General features: G+C 45.3%; 1 protein-coding gene across 3 annotated transcripts in view; it reads left to right on the forward strand.

Annotated features, from left to right (window-relative positions):
* The first annotated feature begins 7,230 nt into the window (after nt 1-7,230).
* The window catches only part of PAK1 (p21 (RAC1) activated kinase 1), a 115,024-nt gene continuing 102,250 nt past the window's right edge, over nt 7,231-20,004 (forward strand). For 2 of the 3 annotated variants that reach the window (XM_054015803.1, XM_054015806.1), the window contains exon 1: nt 7,231-7,349. The gene's annotated coding sequence lies outside the window, so the exon portion shown is untranslated. Of the gene's footprint in view, nt 7,350-18,393; nt 18,486-20,004 lie in introns of all 3 variants that reach the window. The other variant, XM_054015805.1, reaches the window with a different exon arrangement.

The following is a 20,004-nucleotide window of genomic DNA, read 5'->3' on the forward strand; positions in this document are numbered from 1 at the left end:
GTGCCTCTTCATATAACCTTGTGGTGGGTCTACCCACGTGTGACCTCTGTTTTCATGGAACTTTGTATCAAAGCCTCATTTAAAAACTTTGCATTGCCCTTGGTATAATAATATAGCCCCTAAGGATAGAATAAGATAGAAGAAAAATTTCTGTTTGCTAGCAGTAGAACAAAAGCTCTCCCCCCCCCATTAATCAATTGCCCTGTTGAATGAATGAGGTGTGGATGAGCAAGGCATGAAAGGCAGCACCTCCAGACAGCCTCAACTGTTGGAGAGGGGCTGGGAGCCAGACCCAAGGACAATAAAACGTGTCAAGTGGGCTCATTAAACACAAGCAGACATACCGACGGCCTCGGGGGTTAGAAGCAAGCACCTTCTTTTGGAAACACCCTCTTTGCAGCATTGGGACAACACTCAAAAGAAAGCAGCACAAAGGACCAATGGACACAGACACAAAGTTTGAATCTGGTATAAATTTGCATGAGAGGAAAGCTGCTATAAAAGTGAGATGTCTTGCAGAGGACCCCGGGTCTCGTCTTGTCAACATGGGAGCATCGATCCGGATCGGCAGAAGCCCGGCTCCACCCCCTCCCCCATCTAACTCACCTGGCCAGTAAAGTTAAGGGGAGCAACTAATTGGTAACAACAAAACAAAGTGTGTTTGTGTGTGTGTGTGAGTGTAAGTGTAATATATATTATATGCATATAATACAGTGTTAATAAATACATGTATTGCTAATAAATGTGGCGTTTTGCCTTATTCCCCCTGAAAAGATCCTGTGCAGTACTTTAAGTACAACACTGCGCTGGGCCCCTGTAATAGCCCTGCTCTCTGGCTGTGCAAATTCAGCCTCCAGGTGTTGAATCTCAGAAGTCCATGCCTGAGTGAAGCTTTCACCCTTCTCTTCACAAATATTATGGAGCGCACAGACGCGGATATAACCGCAGGGATGCTGGTTTTGGCCAAGTCCAGCTTCCCATACAGAGATCGCCAGCGGGCCTTTAAATGGCCAAAGGCACACTCCAGTCATTCGGCACCGGCTTAGCCTGTAGTTGAACCGTTCCTTGCTGCTGTCAAGGCTCCCTGTGTAGGGTTTCATGAGCCATGGCATTAACGGGTAAGCGGGATCTCCAAGGATCACAATGGGCATTTCAACTTCCCCTACCGTGATCTTCCACTCTGGGAAAAAAGTCCCGGCCTGCATCTTCCTGAACAGCCAAGTGTTCCGAAAGATGCGTGCGTCATGCACCTTTCCGGGCCAGCCTGTGTTAATGTCAATGAAATGCCCACGGTGATCCACAAGCGCCTGGAGAACCATAGAGAAATACCCCTTCCAATTAACGTACTTGGATCCTAGGTGGGGTGGTGCCAAAATAGGAATGTGCGTCCCATCTATCGCCCCTCCACAGTTAGGAAACCCCATTTGTGCAAAGCCATCCACTATTTCCTGCATGTTACCCAGAGTCACGGTTCTTCTGAGTAGGATGTGATTAATGGCCTTGCAAACTTGCATCAACACGATTCCAACGGTCGACTTTCCCACTCCAAACTGGTTTGTGACCGACCGGTAGCTGTCTGGAGTTGCCAGTTTCCAGATTGCCATAGCCACCCACTTCTCCACTGGCAGGGCAGCTCTCAATCTCATGTCCTTGTGCCGCAGGGTGGGGGCAAGCTCCTCTCACAGTCCCATGAAAGTGGCTTTTCTCATCCGAAAGTTCTGCAGCCACTGCTCGTCATCCCAGACTTCCATGATGATGTGATCCCACCAATTGGTGCTTGTTTCCCGAGCCCAAAAGTGGCGTTCCACGATGCTGAGCATGTCCGTGAATGCCACAAGCAATTTCGTGTCGTACACGTTACGCGGCTCGATAGCATCGTCGGACTCCTTACTCTCACTGTCACTTTGGATCTTAAGGAATAGTTCGACAGCCAAACGTGACGTGCTGGCGAGACTCGTCAGCATACACCTCAGCAGTTCGGGCTCCATTTCCCGCAGACAGATCGCGCTGCACAGAAACCGTTGAAAGATGGCGCCAAAGGTGGACGGAAACAAAGGGATTTCTGGGATGCGAAGCGATGCATCACCGGGCACTGGGACAGGACCCAGAATGCCCTGCATCCACGCCCCCTTCTCACAACCCACGGCGCCAGAATGGGAAAAGGTGCTCTGTGGGATAGCTGCCCATAATGCATCGCTCCCAATAGCGCTGCAATTGCCGCAAATGTGGCCACGACAGTGCCCTGGGCAGCTGTCAGTGTGGACAGACTGCAGCGCTTTCCCTACTCAGCTGCACGAAGTCAGGTTTAATTCACAGCACTGTACATCTGCAAGTGTAGATGTCTAAGGGTATGTCTACACTGGAAACTTCAAAGCGCTGCCTCAGGAACGCTCCCACGGCAGCACTTTGAAGTGTGAGTGCAGTCGCTCTCCCAGTGCTCCTGGTAATCCACCTCCACGAGGGGATTAGCGCCGAGTGCTGGGAGCCTATCTACACTAGCGCTTTAAAGCGCTCAGACTTGCTGCGCTCAGGGGGGTGTAAGTGTAGACAAGCCCTTAGATGGTCATGATGAGCCCTAGACTCCCCCTTAGAGCTGACCACAACCATCTAACATGTTTTGAAAGGTTGCTAAGTGGTGTTTAAAATCCTGTTAGCTGCTACCTATTTTCCTAGTCTAGGCAGGGTCCCAGGCTGCGGGCCAACATTCTCTGCTGTTGGTCTAAAAAAGAGGAAATTTAGGTTCTCAAGTGATTACTCAAAAATCAATTGATTAACAGAGATGGTCTTTGAGGTTGGGGCCTGGTGCTCAATTCCTGCCCACAGAACACAAGGGACCCTTTTGAGGTAACTGAGGAAAAGAACTTCTTTTTGGAATGAAGCCATATGAATTTGTTCTCAGTACCAAGGAAAATCACAGTCCTTTCCCAAAGACTCTCAGTGCATCTGCTCTGCCTATTAAGTTCAAAACACAAATAAAAAAAAAACATTGTTTGGCTTTCAATCAGTCACCTCTCAAGCAAGACTTACCTTTTACGATGAGAGGTCCATTTGCCACTGCCACTTTGTGGACAGACATTCCTGAACATTTCTTCCTGTCTTTGGTTGTGGAGCAGGTCTTAGATGCCCAGCAATAGGTTGGGATGAAGGATCGATAAAGTTTGGCTGGATTCAGGAAATGGGGTACCCAGTGGTGGAGCTAATAAAGGGGCAAGAATGGTGACTGCCCCTCACCCTGCCCGCAGCAGCCTTCAGGTGTATGTGTGGTCCTTTTTCAAGCATATTATGCAGTTGACAAAAGGAGGTGTAAAATTTTCACACAGGGATGGAGAGCAAGGGGGAACTGCTGCTTCTAGGTGAGTATGGGGCAGGCTCACTCTCCAGCCTACCACCAATGACCTATTGACCCCCGCTTGCAAAACCTGGCTCTGCCACAAGGAACCCCTTTGGGGTCCCAATTTATGGCACCATCTGTCCTAATCTCCTAATAATAATGGAGCAAAAATATGCTCTATTCCTTTGGGGACATTTTAGAATAGTCTCTTAAAGGCGGTCTGCAAAGGTGGGAAAAAGCCTTTGTGCCCCCTTTTTGCTTCCTTAGCTCTAATCTACACACAGAAATTGCACAGATTTAACTAAATTGGTTCCTAAACTGATTTAAGGCTTGGTTTTTTACACACAGTTTTTTTTAACCATTTTAACTGTATTGTTTTAGTAAGAGACATAGGTCATATCTACACTACAGCACTACAGCTGTGCTGCCATGGACTGGAAAGGTTTTTTTTGTTGCTGTAGGTAATCCAAATCTCCAAGCGGCAGTCACTAGGCCAACAGAAGAATTCTTCTTTCAGCCTCGCTGCATCTACACTAGGGGTTAGGTCAGCATAGCTATGAAAATATTCACACCCCTGAGCGCCATAGCTGTGTCAACCAAACCTAACCTAACTGTGTCAACTAGTTAAAGCAATATAACCCCTAGCTGAGATGGAGTTAATTTCCTAAACTATATTGGTATAAACGCCTTTATATGGTATAACTCAGGATTTCTCAAACTTCATTGCATCATGATCCACTTCTAACAACAAAAATTACTACATGACCCCAGGCAAGGGGACTGAAGCCTAAGCCCGGCCAAACCCAAAGTCTGAGTCCTGCCAGTTGAGGGGATGGGGGGTGGGGGGGGGGGGAAGAGGTGAAGCCAAAGCTTGAGGGCTTCAGCCTTGAGCAGGGGGCTGTAACCTGAGCCCCGCTGCCCAGGGCTGAAGCCCTCAAGTTTTGCTTCAGCCCTGGGTGGTGGGGTTCTGACTTCGGCTTCAGTCCCGGGCCCCAGCAAGTCTAACGCCAGCCCTGGCAACCCCATTAAAACACAGTCGCGACCCACTTTGGGGTCCCGACCCACAGTTTGAGAACTGCTGGTATAACTACCTCCAGACTGGGGGATGATTAAAGTGATACAAAAACTATGTGTAGACCAGGTCTAGTTAAACTTGTGCAACTCCCTTGTTGGACACATTTAAATTGGTTTAGGAGTGGTTCGTGTTGAATTAGTTAAATTTGATACATATATTGTCCCACTAGGAGAGGGGTGCTTCAGTGTGTTCAGGACTGATCATCTGCTTCAGGTCCTCCACTATTGGAGTGAGGAGTAATCAAGGGGACTATGTGTTCTGATTCATCACTGAATTAGGATGCAGACGCTAACAATATTTACAGGGTGCCGTTCCATACTATCCCCCTGCAATGAGTCATTCCCCACCCATTCCCCTTTTCTGGGGAGTGTGAAATGCTTTGGCTGCTCCCTGCCATTTCAGTCTTTCAGGTCCACTCCTTACCAGTCACTGCCCACCAGGGCCGGCTCCAGGCACCAGCCCCAGGTGCTTAGGGTGGCCAAGGGAGAGGGGCGCCACCTGCGGCAATTCGGAGGTGGCAGGCCCCTCACTCCCTCTAGGAGCAAAGGACCTGCCGCTGAACTGCTGCTGCCGATCGCGGCTTATTTATTTATTTATTTTTGCTTGGGGTGGCAGAAATGCTGGAGCCGGCCCTGCTGCCCACACAACTGGGAGAGTTGATGTTGCTTCTCTGTGCTGGAAGTGAAGGGGGATCATTGTTCCTTGCCTAGCTCTGGTTGCAAGTATGTGTGTAAGAGGGAGACAGTAATGGTGTTACCACACCGGTCTATCAACCCTGCAAGGGATGGATGCAGCCAGACCTGCCATGAAGAAGGGAATCCTGGGCAGCAGCTCATACAGGGAGAACAGAAAAGCTTTAGAAAAAATCAGCTTGTGTCACAAATTTTGATAAAATCAATAATTTGAATAAAAATTTGCCACGACTTGGTTTCAGAATGGTTTTTCTTTAATTACCAGGACTCATCTATATTTCCCCCCAAAATATTTGTATTTTCCTCTCAGGCATAAGAAGTTATTCTATTGCCTGTGGCCTCAGCACAGGACTAGAAGACAAGAAATCTTGAGTTCTAATCTCGGCTCTGACATTTACCTCCTCTGTGGCTTTGGGCAAGGCAGTCAGGGTGTGTCTACACTGAGCTTTTTCATCAGATCTCTCACTGTTGCAATAGCATCATGCAGCTGCACTGATGCTAATGACAGTGGGATTCCTAGTATGGGCCTGCTGTTGCTCTTTCTACCACCATGACAACAGATGGCCAGCTGGTGTTTTAAGACCACTGCTTATCATGCTAAATAGTGTTGTCCTGTTGTTTTTTTTGTTCCCCTTGTCTGTCCTATCCACCACTTGTCTCTTATCTCTTACTTAGGGCTTGTTCACATGAGAAAGTTGCACTGGTTTAACTAAAGCTGTGATTTTAAACTTGTGCAAAAGGCAGTGGAGGTGCTTTTGTTTTGGTTTAAACCAGCTTTCTTGTAATTTAACTTAAATCCGTTAGGAACAGATTTAAGCTAAACCAAAAAAAAAGAGGGTCCACCTAGGAAGTTGCACCAGTTTAAAAACACATTTAGGAAAAAGTCACACAACTTCTGAGATTAGACAAGGGCTTGGATTGTAAGGTCTTTGGGACAAGAACCATCTTTTGGCTGTGTTTGTACATTGCTGAGCACAATGGAGCCCTGGCCCTACCACAACACAAATAACATGCGAGAAAAGGGTGAGTGGGGTAATATCTTTCATTGGACCAACTTCTGTTGGTAAAAGAGACACGCTTTTGAGTTTACACGGAGCCCCTAGTGGTAGTGAAACCATGGGAGATTTTATGCTCTCAGAGATTCCTGAAATGGAAATCCATCAACTTGATGAAAAAAACTCGTATAGTATGCATCCGAAGAAGTGGGCTGTAGCCCACGAAAGCTTATGTCAAATAAATTTGTTAGTCTCTAAGGTGCCACAAGTACTCCTGTTCTTCTTTTAGAGATTCCTGTGTAGCCCCAATACCATCAGCGGGTGTAACTGATCACAATTCAGCTGATAGGTTTCAGAGTAGCAGCCGTGTTAGTCTGTATCCGCAAAAAGAAGAACAGGAGTACTTGTGGCACCTTAGAGACTAACAAATTCCAGCTGGCTCTCTGAGTCCCTTAGCCTGTGGGACTAGCAGGAGTAGAACAAAAGGAGGAGGCATTTTCCTAGTAAAGTAGCAAAGGTCACTCTGAACAGACCTAGGGAGCAGGTAAGAAGATGTGGTTATATAGTTTCCGGACAGAACAAATCTCTCCTGTTTCCCACACTATAAAAGGGGGATGGGATGGGAGGTAATTCTTTCCATATTTACCTCCAAGTGCCTATGCCGGGTGGGGAGATCGATTAGTTTAATGTCTGTAAAGGGCTCGGAAGGTGAAAAGTGCTGATTCTCCTAAAACTCTCCCGAGCACATCCTGGGCTGGTGGCTTGGCAAACTGCGGAAGATGCTGCCGCGCAGGGAGTTTGGCTAGGGGGATGCCTGGGCTCGTGATGTCGGCTCGCAGCCCCCTAATCCCAGCCGCCTCTACCTCATTCCCAAATGACATCACCCTGCCAGCCTTCTGTGTGCTTCACACTCACATGTCCCTCTCCCACTCCTTCCCTCCCAATCCCCATCAACCCACCTCGCAGGGGGGAGGGGAGAGGGGGTTTGCCGGACGCCCCCGCAGCCAATGGGAGAGGAACCCAGCCGTGGGCGGGGAAGAGCCGATGGGAGGAGGCCCGGGTGCTGCAGCCTGGGCTAGGTATTGCTGACAATAGGGGAAGCAGGAGCGGCGTGCGGGAGGAGGAGCAGTGGACGGGCGCGCCTGCTGGCTGCCTTGCTCAGAGAGAGCCGCGCCGCGGGGAGTGCGGGGCAGCGAGAAAGAGGAAGCGAAAGCGGCCGCCGGGCGAGAGACAGGGACCAGCTCTGCCGCGACCCGGTGAGTCTCGGGGGTGCCCCCCGCCCGGCGCACTTGCGGGGCACTTCGGATCTTCGCGTCACCCGGGGTTCCCCGGGCAGGGGGCGTTCGGAGAGCGACTCTCATTCATTCCCACGCTGGTCCCCGGAGTCCCTGGTGTGGACAAGTTTCTCACCAGGGCGCAGCGCAGACGGAGTCCCTTCAAGTTTCCCTGGGCGGGGGTGGGTGACTCGGGCGAGCCGGGCTCCGAGCAGCGCTGGGGGGCTAAGCCGCATGGCTGGGGTTGGGGAGACCCATTCAGCCAAGGGAGAGGGGCCGAGTGCTTCCAGCCTGCCCTCTCCTGCACATGACGCTCATTCATTTAACAAAGGGAGCTGCCTTCGTTCCTAGCCCCCTTTAGCTTGCGCCAGCGTGAACCCAAGGGATAGTGTGTGTGTGTGTGTTGGGGGCGCGGGGATTGGGATCTAAACTGGAGCAGCTTTTCCGGGCTCTGTTGGGGTTCATTGACTAGAGAGAACTGGGGGTGGGGGTTCCCCCCTTGCTTTCTCATAGCTAGTAGTAAAGAGACCTGGGCATGGGCGCTTGGATGTTGTGGTAAGGGGGAGACCCGAAGAGGCAGTGGCGGGGTTCAGCATTGGGCTTTTTGTCTAGTGAACTGAAACAACGGGGGTGCCTGGGGCTGGCAGGCGCTTCAGCACTGAATTGATGGGGTATGTAAGGCGCAGAGAAAATAAAGATCGTGTCACGATTCGGAGCGCAGTTCTGGCTTTTGAGGCGGTGAGCGAACTGAGAGTTGGGGGGAGGGGAGGTTGTGTGAGGTTTGGGGTGAATACAGAGAATTGGGGACCCGGAATCCTGAGGAGGGGGTTGCATGTCCAGCGAGCGAGTTGTATGTCTAGTGACACAAGTGGGGTGGGTTTGGGGAATGGAGATGCCCCCCCATCCCGCTTTGTGTGCCCAGTGAACAGAGCCAATAGGTGGTGGGGGCAGGAGGTTGGTATCGCTTCTTGCAGTGGGTGTGGGTGTTGGGTGAAAATGCAGAGTGCAGCTCTTCTGGGGGTTTTATTTTTGGTGCTTGGAGAGAACTCGGGCAGCAGAACTGAACTTTTTGAATGTGATGAACAGAGAATTCAGGGAGCGTGGGTGTGTCTCAGTGGGTGGTTTTCTTCAAGGCAGTTCCTGGGGAGCGAGGGGAGCACCGCAGGAGGGTTCTGCTGGAGGAATGACTTTATCTCATTCTATAACTCTGCCATGTGAAATTGCCCAGATTCAGAAAGCCTCCTATTCCTATGTGATGTCCACTGTGATTCTGGCTACTTTCCTCTTCCAGAGGCTTTAACAATCACAGCGCTGTGTGAGCTGTCTGGATGTCACAGAACATTTGCGGGCACTGGCAATTACTCAGTCCTTATTCATCCCCAACCTCCAGTAAGAGTTTCTCCTGGGGAGAAAGATGAGTAGAAACTGAATAAAAGGCTTCAAAATTTGGCTCAATATTTGGGAAACATCATCTGCTCTAAGCTGTGCAAATGATGTTTAGATGCTATGATTATTATGTACACTTTAATAGGTGGTAATAATGGTGAGAACTGCATTGTTAAACTGTTTAGTCGTAGCCAAGTTTTAAAAGCAAAAAAGTGTGGGTGTTGTGACTCGGCAGGGTTTCTTAGAGTGAGGCATGTTTCTAAAAGATTTTCAGCAAGTCAAGGAACAGAAGGAAGAAAGTCTGTTCTTTCCATTGGGAATTAGAGAGTAATCCCAATACACGACTTAACCTCTGGGTACAGTGATTGCATCCCCCCCCACCCATATTTTGGGAGCTGCTTGATGAGTTACGCCTTGTCCTACAAGGGCCTGAGTGCCCTCAATCTTCAGGGACTTCAGGAGAAGTTGAGGATGCTTGTCACTTGTCCGGCTCAGAGCAGGTCTACACTAGAAGTGCTACATTGGTGCAGCTGCACTGTTGTATGTTCTATGACAGCGCTTTGGTCACTTTAACTTGCATTGCTGTGTGTGTGTCTTTTTCACTCCCCTGAGCGACGTAGGTAAGACCGACTTACCCAGTAGTGTAGACCTGCCCTCAGAAAGAGGCTTTGGTGCAATCCTTATAGGTGTCCACTGAGCAGTTGAGGTTCCTTTATGCCCCCCACCCCCTTAATGCAGATTGCTCCTACAAGCAGGTGTAATCTGTATAGAGAGAGGACAGCCAGAATACAGGAAGATGTTATTGCTGCTATTCCAGTATTTGCTTGAGTTTATTTGAAGATTGATTACGGTACTTTTTCTTTTGTACCTTGAGCCAGAATTTGGCCTTGTATATGTACAACACTATAGAAATGCTGAAAGTAATGGGTGGAGGGTGACAGCCAGGTGGATAGTTGTCAGACCTGAACTCTGCAGGGAGACTAGATTTTTTCCAAATGTGATGCTAAAGCTACTAAGGTACCCCTCCTATATGTGGTATTGAAATAAAAGTTAAACCTGAGGAAGAAACCACTCTTGTAGAATAAGAACATTAGTGCGCTGACCATCATGTATCTCTGCTCAGTGACTGTTATGGGTGAGACCAGGTGGATGAGATGATATCCTTTATTGGACAAACTTCTGTTGGTGAGATAGAGAAGATTTGGAGCTTACACAGAGTTGCTTTTCAGGTCTTCTTCCCAGATGAGGAAGAATTGTGTGTGCGGGGAAATTATAAATGGAAAGATTTGAATTTTCTAATACCTCAAAGATGTCAAGCCTGGTTTCTCCTCCACCCTCCCAATAATTAGTTAATTACAAAAGATGAATATAAGTTTTCTTTGTATCAGTTTGCTTGCAACAGTTTTAAATTCAGTGCTAACCTTCTCACCAAATAAGGTCAGAACTCCAAACATCCATCTACCTCACTAGTACTAGCTATTTGGGGTTTATTTTTGTTAATGATGATTTTTCTGATCAGCAAGATGTTATGCCAGACACTGTGGTGTTTGCATGGAGGAAATCACTGGTCCTATGTTTTGCTCTCTCTCTAGACACTTGTGTGGCATTCATAAGTGTAATATCTGAGTGCCTTCCTTGCTGACTTAGAGCCTGCCCTTCTACCCTCATCAAAGCCAATTGCAATATTCCTATTGACTTGAGAGGGAGCAGGCTTGAGTTCTAAATCCTGTTTACTGAGACATGCTTTCTGATTTTCCCCTTTTTGGTGCAGGTGTCCTGCAAGGCTTTTCTTTTGAAAGGGTAACTTTTAAAAATCACCAGTGCAAAGTATGAGGATGGGATCCCTGCCTCAAAGAGCTTATAGTCTAAACAGACAGTGTATATGAAGCACAGGGGAAGGGGACGCAACAGCAAGCCCAGTGACAAAGTACTCTGTTCACATAGGAATTGCAAGTTCCTTTATCTAATGCTTATTTGGGATGGGGAGAGGTAGGGTTTAGAGTCCTTTTGAGTTCAAGTATGTTTTCAGGAGTGTGTGACGGGATCCCTGGGGTGCAACCTGGAACTGGGGTACTGCTGAGCCCTCTGATCCACCAGCCTGCACTCCCTCTCATTGTTGTCTGGCAGGTACTGCACGTACACAGCCATCCACAGGCAGGGACACACCCAACCTAGGGTAGGTCTACACTTACCTCCAGGTCCGGCGGTAAGCAATCGATCTTCTGGGATCGATCCCGGAAGTGCTCGCCGTCAACGCCGGTACTCCAGCTCGGCAAGAGGAGTATGCAGCATCGATGGGGGAGTCTGCCTGCCGCACCTGGACCCACGGTAAGTTCGAACTAAGGTACTTCGAATTCAGCTAAGTTATTAACGTAGCTGAATTTGCGTACCTTAGTTCGAAGTGGGGGGTTAGTGTGGACCAGGCCCTAGTTACATGAATGCTTCTCCCAGCTACTCATGAACCAACAATAGAGAGGCTCCAGCCAATTCCCTCCAGCTCCCCAGCCTTACCCCTTCTTGCCCTGGTCAGAAGCCTCACCAGTGTAAGATTATTACCCAATCTGTCCCTCCCTCAATGTGGAGAGGACACGCACTAGCCTTTGTAACTGAGCTGAGATTTCCCAAGCACTTCAAGCAATTTTGAAGTTTTAAGTAAAGTATAAAACAGATTTATTAGCTACAGATAGATTTTAAGTGGTAGGCATAAAAGATCAGAGAAAGTTACCAAAGAAAATAAAAGATAACTGTACTATCTAAATCTTAAACCTTATTACACTAGGCAGTATTTAGATCAGCATTTTTCTCAGCCCACTGGATGTTACAGTTCTCAATGCACAGGCTTCTCCTTAAGCCTGGACCAGTCTTCTCAGATCACCTTCCTCTTCTCCGTATTGCTGTTGCTTCTAGCATAGGTGTGGGGGAGGAGAAAGGTAAAGACCTGCTGTTACTGTTCCCTATTTTATATCCTTAGTCCATGTGCCTAGACGACACTTGCCCAGACTTGCCCTGGTAGGCTTTGCTGAGTCACTGGGTTGAGCAATCAACCTGGTGTAGTCTGGTGCAGCTGAGTCATAGAGTTGAGCAGTCCCCATTGTGTGGTGCTTGGGCAGCCCTCATTGAATTGTAAATCTCTGGATTACAACTCCCCTGCTAATTAACGATCGTTGAACACCCTTCTGGGTGGAGGTCCTTTGTATGTCACTAGTAAATGTACAGCATATTTCAGTAACACCGTACAGCAACTTTTATAACTTTATACACACTAATGCTATACATATTTGGACAGAACAATGGGTTTCAGCAGGTCATAACCTTTCATATGGTATCTTACATGGCATGCTTTGTATGAAATACGATGATGTACGAACGATGAGTATGGGGTTTACAGGCTGCCATTTTGAAGTACAGTGTGTCACAGAGGGATTGAAGGAGAGGATGGAGGCATGGTGGAGGCATCCAGCTCAATTACAGTGCTTCAGGTCATCATCCAGACTTCAGAAGGAGTATGTGAACTGGAGAACCACACATCTGGTTTCTGTTATTAAAGCTAAAACAGGGGCTCTTTTGCATCTGATCTGGGGTGCATCATCTTGCATCTGATCTGGGGTGCAGGTTAAACAATAGCTTTTTCCCAATACAGTTTCTTTGGACGCTCTGTGCTCTTTGTACCTGCTTTAGTCCACTTCAACACTGATGTATCTTCACTGAAATCAATGGTGTTATATCAGTGGAAGAGGTGCAACAAAGTAGGGCTCTCAAATGATAAAATTAATCGTGATTAATCATGAGATAAAACAAATGTAATCCCACTGTTAATAATAGAATACCAATTTAAATGTATTATAAATCTTTTTGGATGTTTTTCTACATTTTCAAATATATTGATTGGAATCTGCATTGTAAGTGAAAAGTGTAGAGTGCTCACTTTATATTATTTTTGATTACAGATATTTGCATTGTAGAAAAGATAAACAAATGATGGTGCAATCTACACGTCAAAGCACGAAGGGGCACATGAATGTTTAGCATATCTAGCACGTAAATGCCTTGCAGTGCTGGCTACAACAGTGCCATGCAAACATCTGTTCTCACTTTCAGGTGACATTGTAAATAAGAAGCGGGCAGCATTATCTCCCGTAAATGTAAACAAACTTGTTTGTCTTAGCGATTGGTTGAACAAGAAGTAGGACTTGTAGGCTCTTGTAGGCTTTGTTTTTGAGTACAGTTATGTAAAAAAATAATAATTCTACATTTGTAAATTGGACTTTCATGATAAAGGGATTGCACTACAGACAGTACTTCGACGAGGTGAACTGAAAAATACTATTTTTGTTTTTTACAGTGCAAATATTTGTAATAAAAATTAAGTGAGCACTGTATACTTTGTACTCTGTGTTGTAATTGAAATCAATATACATGATATAATTCTGTCCTCGGGAGCCAAAAAAATCTTACCGCGTTATAGGTGAAACCACGTTATATCGAACTTGCTTTGATCCACCAGAGTGCGCAGCCCCGCCCCCCCGGAGCGCTGCTTTACCGCGTTCTATCCGAAATCGTGTTTTGTTGGGTCACGTTATAGTGAGGTAGAGGTGTATTTGAAAATGTAGAAAACATCCAAAATATTTATAATAAATTTCAATTGGTATTCGATTATTATTTAACAGTGTGATAATTGCAATTAATCTCAGTTTTTAATTTTTTTTAAGAGATTTAGCACAACACTCTTTTTCTGTCCCCAATGTTGTGTATCTTTCTTCGACACAGGAACAAACAGACCATGTCAAAGGCTGCAACAGCATAGCATGTGTACTGTTTTACTCCTGCATTTGAAATTATTTATGGCAGTAGCACCCAGAGACCCTCACTGACAGTAGGACTCCACTGTGCTTGGCACTGCACATAATATATAGTGCATGCCTTGAAGAGCTTATACTCTAAACCAGGGGTGGGCAAAGTTTTTGGCCCGAGGGCCACATCGGGGTTGCGAAATGGTATGGAGGGCTGTGCCTCCCCAAACAGCCTGGACCCTGCCCCCTCCCATTTCCCATCCCCTGACTGCCACCCTCAGAACTCCCTCCCAGGCCAGGAGCTTAGGGGCCGGGCAGGATGGGCCCATGGGCTGTACTTTGCCCACCTCTGCTCTAAACAAATGAGAGAGGATGGGAGAAAGGAAGTACTATTGTATTGTTACCTCAGTTCTTCATCTGTAAGATTGGAAGTGGTTTGTCTAAACTGTTGCAGAGCTGGGAATTGAACCTAGATCTTCTGTGTCCCAGTCCAGTGCCTTCAGTACAAGTCCATCCATCAACCCTGATTGTGTTGATGAAATGTCAACTGTGCAATCACTGACTTTAAAAACAGAAATACCAAAGGTCAGAACAAAGAGTTCCAGCTTTGGTGTGGTTATAACTCCTTCTACTGACGTGTTTTCTGTCATGGTGGCAGTGATGGACTTTGGATTATTATTATTATTATTTTGAACTCTAGATTGGTAGAAAGAACAGTCTTCTTGATGCAATAAAACTAACGTTTTATGGTTGTTAAAATACCTGATAGCTCAAATGACACAAGCGTTTCATACCCCTATCTAGCATGACTTCTCTTTTACTTTCTGATGGATTATGGGTTATGTTTTATTCATGAAGTGGGGGATGGGGAAGAGAAATCATTTTCATTCAGATAGTGGGGCTTTCAAATAGTGGTGTTTGTTACAATGTGTTCTTCTGTTTGCATATAGAAAGCGTTGTGGCTTGTGAAATACATATGCCTCATCAGATCTCTTTTTTGAAACCGTTTATGCTAAATATGGTTCCAGATTTTCATAATTCTCATTTTATATATATGCATGTGGCCACACATGCACATACATTGCTAATTTTAAGGCCAGCAGAGATCACTATGATCATCTCTCGCCTGTGTTAGGCAGGAGGTCACACTAGAATTTTTACCCAGTGATTTTTGCTGGAGAGGGAATTAATGTTCACTCATATAGTAGGGAAAACTATTCAGCCCAGCAACTTGTGAATGAATTAGAGCATGTCTTTTAGAAATATATCCAATCTCAATTTAAAAACTTCATGTGATGTTGGATTTACCTTTTGCCTTTTTTAACTGTTTCAAGAATTTGTCTTATTTGGGGAAACCCCTATTTGGATCTGGAACTAAAAAGCTCAGGTCCATGTTTAGTTCATACCATTCAGGATGAAGGAAAAAATAAATTTTTCTTTAAGCTGGTATCCTAATCTTTAAGGATTCTTTTCCTGCTATGAATTTGTTTACGAAGGCTAGGCACCAAATGATCTGTACTCTATTACACCAAGATAACCCATCAGAAGTCAATGCAGTTGCATGGGTATAACGAGAGAGAACTTGGGTTATGATTTGAGTTTTTAACAATTTGACAAGTATCTAGCTTTGTGTCTGTGATAGGGATTTCAAGTGCAATTCTCAGCTCGATACAAGGTACAACTCAAAATGAGTTGTCATGTATGTGAAGGCATAATTGGGTTCTCAGACCCATGAGGTCAGGGGGGAAAAAATATAACAAGGCCCAGTGGATGATGTCCTGATGATATCCCTTCATTACACTAGTTCATTTAACCGGCCTCCTGAGCTTGTACTTCTGTGACCCTTCACATTCAAAGGTAAAACTAACAGTCAGGTAACAGCTTGTCAATAAGGGGCATATATACTAAAGAGAATTAAAGACAAACTGACACATCAGGCTTTGAAATGTGATAGTGATTAGTTTATTAAAATTTATAAGATACTCAATTATAAAACTCCATTACATTGTGCATCTTTTCTGGAAAGAAAGTAATTTGCATATAGTGACCTGAAAGTAATCCAAATAAATAGTGTGGGTGAAATGCTCATTTCCTTCAGAAACTACAGAACATATTAAATCTTGATGGAGCCTAGATTTCTTACTGTGTAACACGTTCTTCTTAATGGACCAGTGACACCAAGCGGGTTAACACTGGCAGCATTTACTAGCCAAGAGGCATTCAGTGAGATGGTGCCAAATATGAGTGTTCTATTACTGGACCAATGATATTGTAGTTAAAGGTCACCAGCAAAAGGGAGGTGGGGGAGAAATGGGCTTGTCTGCTTTGCTGCTTCATAAAGCGTTCCCAGAAGCGTTTTATTTTATATATATATACACACACACACTGGTTGGAGGATTTTTTTTGTTTTGTTTTTGTTGTTTTTAACACTGTAGAGTCAGGTCTTGTCTACCCTAGAAGAATCTATGGGTGACTGGAGAAATGGTAGGGTTGTGATATTACGGGCACTGCAGAGGAACAACCTGGTTAGAGAGGGGAAGGGATTTTTATTTGAATGTTTAAAACTTTGTCACTTCTGGCTTGGTTGATATTTAGTTAACTAAAACACTTGGGAGAGAAACTTTCTTTAAGGATTTGACAACCCTGCCTTTTCAACTAAAGTCATACAGGAACCTTTGAAATAAATGTCTTTAGGCACACTTTAAAGAAGGGAGAGAAAAAAGCAGTCCTCTTCTGCTTTGGAGGGCATCTTCAACAGGGAAATGTTGCCTGTGAAGACCACTGGTCTTGCTGTATGATGCTCTATCTTGGTCCAAGCAGTATTGGTGACCTGATGGACCTTAGTGGTTAAAAAAGATTGAGTGCTGGATTTTCAACTAATTCCTATATTTTATGGAGTTAAGTAACACCCTTAATGTTACAGGGTTTTTTGAAGATGATTTGAATTCCTAAACTCTGGAAGCCTGTTTCTAAAAAATAGAAATTGTCTTAGGAATAGCCAGCTTCCATCTGAAAAAAAATTGTAAGATGCAAAATGAAAATGATATATTGGATGGATTACTATGTCTTCGGTGATTATCTTATAGTGAATGACTATCACCAGTGAACAATTGTTTCCTTTCACAAATGTTTGTATGAATTTTATTGCCAGACTCCCCAGGAGACTTTAAATTATTTGTTTCACCACAGAAGACCATTGATGCTTTCCATACCCTATCCTGCCACCGTGCATCAAGGCTGACCTCTAGGAGTAAGAAAGTAGTTCAGTTGCTCTGTTTAGGGCTCCTGAATCCTAGTCACTGAATCACACAGGCTCCCAGATGGGAACAGTTTTTATTCTATACCGGAACTTAACTTGCAGGGGTAACCTAGATATAAATGCCGATGACACGCTGACTTACGAGCAAAGGCAGTGGTGTGCAAACTGGGGTGTGTGAAGCAACTTTGGCCTTTCGCCCTTTTAAAAAACAAACACACAATTATCCCTTTTTACAGCAGACTGACTAGTACCCCATTGCTATCCTGACTTCTGTGCTGCTGCTGGTGGCAGCGCTGCCTACAGAGCTGGGTGGCTGGAGAGTGGCTGCTGCTGCCCAGGGTGTTCATGTTTGTTGCGCAGCAGGACTATTTTTTTAATCCTGCTCCTGTCCCACCCCACAATACCCTCTCCCACCTGTTCCCACATTGTTTATTGAATTTTTATCCCACTCCCACTATGATGGCAGCGGGTCCTGTGGGATCCCAGTGCCGCTGCAGGGGGACTTATACATTTAGTAATAAAAACAATTTTTTCATTCCTTCTGCCAACTTGCAAAAAATCTCCAGTTTGAGATTACACATAGTGGGGCAGGGGCACGTGACAAATTCAGTGAATGGTAAAGGGGGCTTGTCTGTAAAAGTTTGTGCACCACTGACCCCTAAGGCATCTGCTCTTCCTTACGAGTACTTTTATTAGGGTCTCTATGGTGTTGCTAACTCTTGCAATCTATATCCTGAGTGTCATGATATTTGGTAGTTTTTCTTAGTCCTGCCTCCTGGAGGCATTCAATTTGCTGAGTGTCTTGGCATTGGCTTAAAAAACAAAGTACGGTAAGTTTCTCGCCCTAATGACTATAGAGAAAAGCTCAGAAATTGGCCCAGGTGCACTCCAAAGATGTGAAAACCAGTAAGCAAGTACTAAGAACATAAAATGAGATTTAAAAAAATATATATTACTTTTGAGAACCCAACTCATTGTTTTTGTTGAATGTTTGGAGTTGGTAATACTGCCTTTATAAAGTACAGTATAATGAAGTTGCAGTAACAACACTGCTTAGTCTGTAAAAGCTCCATATATCCACTGAAATGTCCATTAGGCATCCTTGGGGAGAGGGGGAGAGATGTAAAACTGTTTGGAGGTGGGAAGAAGTGCTGCAGGACAATAAATGAGCATGTCGGATTGCTGTTGCATTGACCTAATAAAACCACTTAAATATTTCATTTCTGGTTTAAATACATTCTCAATCTACTGCACCAGCCCACACATCTTTCTAATAAAGGGATTAATAAAAACCCGCGATTCCTTTAAATATCTGTACTTTGCTATTTTAATCCATCACTTGTATATTTCTGACTCCCTTTCTTAGCAATTTAATGAATTTCACCTCTTTGTAAAGTATTCCTCCCTATGCCATCAATCCAGTGCCAAAAGACATCGAGAGTAGGCACATAATTGCTCCTTTAGGACCTGTCCTAATCCCCTGCTGATGTTCCCAAACAAGATTTTTAAGCACAAAATTAAGCTGACCCTGTATCTTCATTTGTATAAGTATGTATATAGTGTGTGAGGCTGGTTTCTCCCTTAAATCTAGAAGCAGTGTACTCACATCTTCTTGTCAACTGTTGGGAATGAGCCGCATCCACCTCGATTGAATTGGCCTCATTAGCACTGACCCCCCACTCGGTAAGGCAACCCCCATCTTTTCATGTGCTGTATATTGATACCTGCTTGCTGTATTATCACTCCATGCATCTGATGAAGTGGGGTTTAGCCCACGAAAGCTTATGCCCAAATCAATGTGTTAGTCTCTAAGGTGCCACAAGGACTCCTTGTTGTTTTTAATGAAAGCCCTGACACTAATCACTTTAAATGTAATTTGCCAAGGAAAAATGTTAGGTTTGTCACTTTTTTTATGTAAGCACTCTTGTACTGTCTGCTTCCTTCCCTCCCACCCCAAGCTTGTTTTTGTGCTTGCTTTCTACATTAAATATTTGTTTTGTCTGCCTTATTTTTCTGAAAGACAAATAGAGAACCAATACATGAGTGATACTGAAGACATCAGTCAAGCACACACACACACACACACACACACACACACACACACACACACACACACACACACACACACACACACACACACACTTCAACACCCTGACTCCCTTTAAGTCCAAAGCTTATACTTCACATTTGGGATTGTCCAAGCAGTCTACCAGCAAAACTAAGGAAGGCCACACTTGATATTTCTAAATGCAAAAAAAGCAGACTTGTTTTTCCATGCTGAAGAAAACATACGCCCCTCCACCCCCAACTATTCACGCCTCCTGTATACATGTGAAAAGCCAAACATGACACAAAACCAGTTTTGTTTCCTTTGTAGGTCACCTTTATGTAGTTAAAAATAAATCAGCTCTGTGGTATGTAAGAACAGCAATAAGTTTTTCAAGTTGTGTGTCCCTGTGGGTGCTCTGCTTCAGGTGCACTGTGGCCCCATGTGTCTTCGATCAAAGGCGTTTGGAAGCAGTGCCTGTTTGGCTTGCAGAGGCACCTTGCACATGCTTGTGCTGCACACCGAGGCTATATAGGGTTGTGTGGGCAGACTGCCTTCAGTTCCTTCTCCGTAACCTTGGTCTTAGCATTCAGAGTGCTCACTTCAATTGTCAGGTTTGCCTGGGCTAGCCTTTAGTTAAGTGAGGTTAGTGTTTAGTTATATTTGTTTTCTAAAGAGGATTGCAATCTCTTGTTCTCTCTATTTCCCCCACTCCTTCTGGGAGGTTCTCTCTCTGTTGAGGGGTTGTGCCAGGATCACCTGGGTTCATATGTTGTCTTACTTGCCAGGAGGCTATCCTGGTCCGCAGGGGTTAGTCCTGGTGCATTTATTGCCTGGGGGACACGCACGTCCCTCAGAAGTGACCTTAAGAGCTGGGCCAGGAAGAACCAGGAGATTAGGTTGGAACTCCTTATGATGGAGCAACCTCTGCGCCTGACCTCAGACCCAGCTCAGGGAACCCGCCCCCATACAATAGTCTCCGAGCGACCATAGTGCCTTGTCTACCTTGATGCTGCGTTCACCTAGACCTTTAAGGGAAAAGTCAGAAGGTGCTGGGAAAGTCTCTGAGAAAAGAAATTCTAGTTCTCCTCAGAAAGAGCCTACTTCAAAGAGATCTTAAGTCTCTGCAAAAATCAATCTGTCCAAGCCCTCAAG

Source organism: Malaclemys terrapin, chromosome 1, assembly GCF_027887155.1.
Source record: "Malaclemys terrapin pileata isolate rMalTer1 chromosome 1, rMalTer1.hap1, whole genome shotgun sequence".
In the NCBI taxonomy this organism is placed as follows: Eukaryota; Metazoa; Chordata; order Testudines; family Emydidae; genus Malaclemys; species Malaclemys terrapin.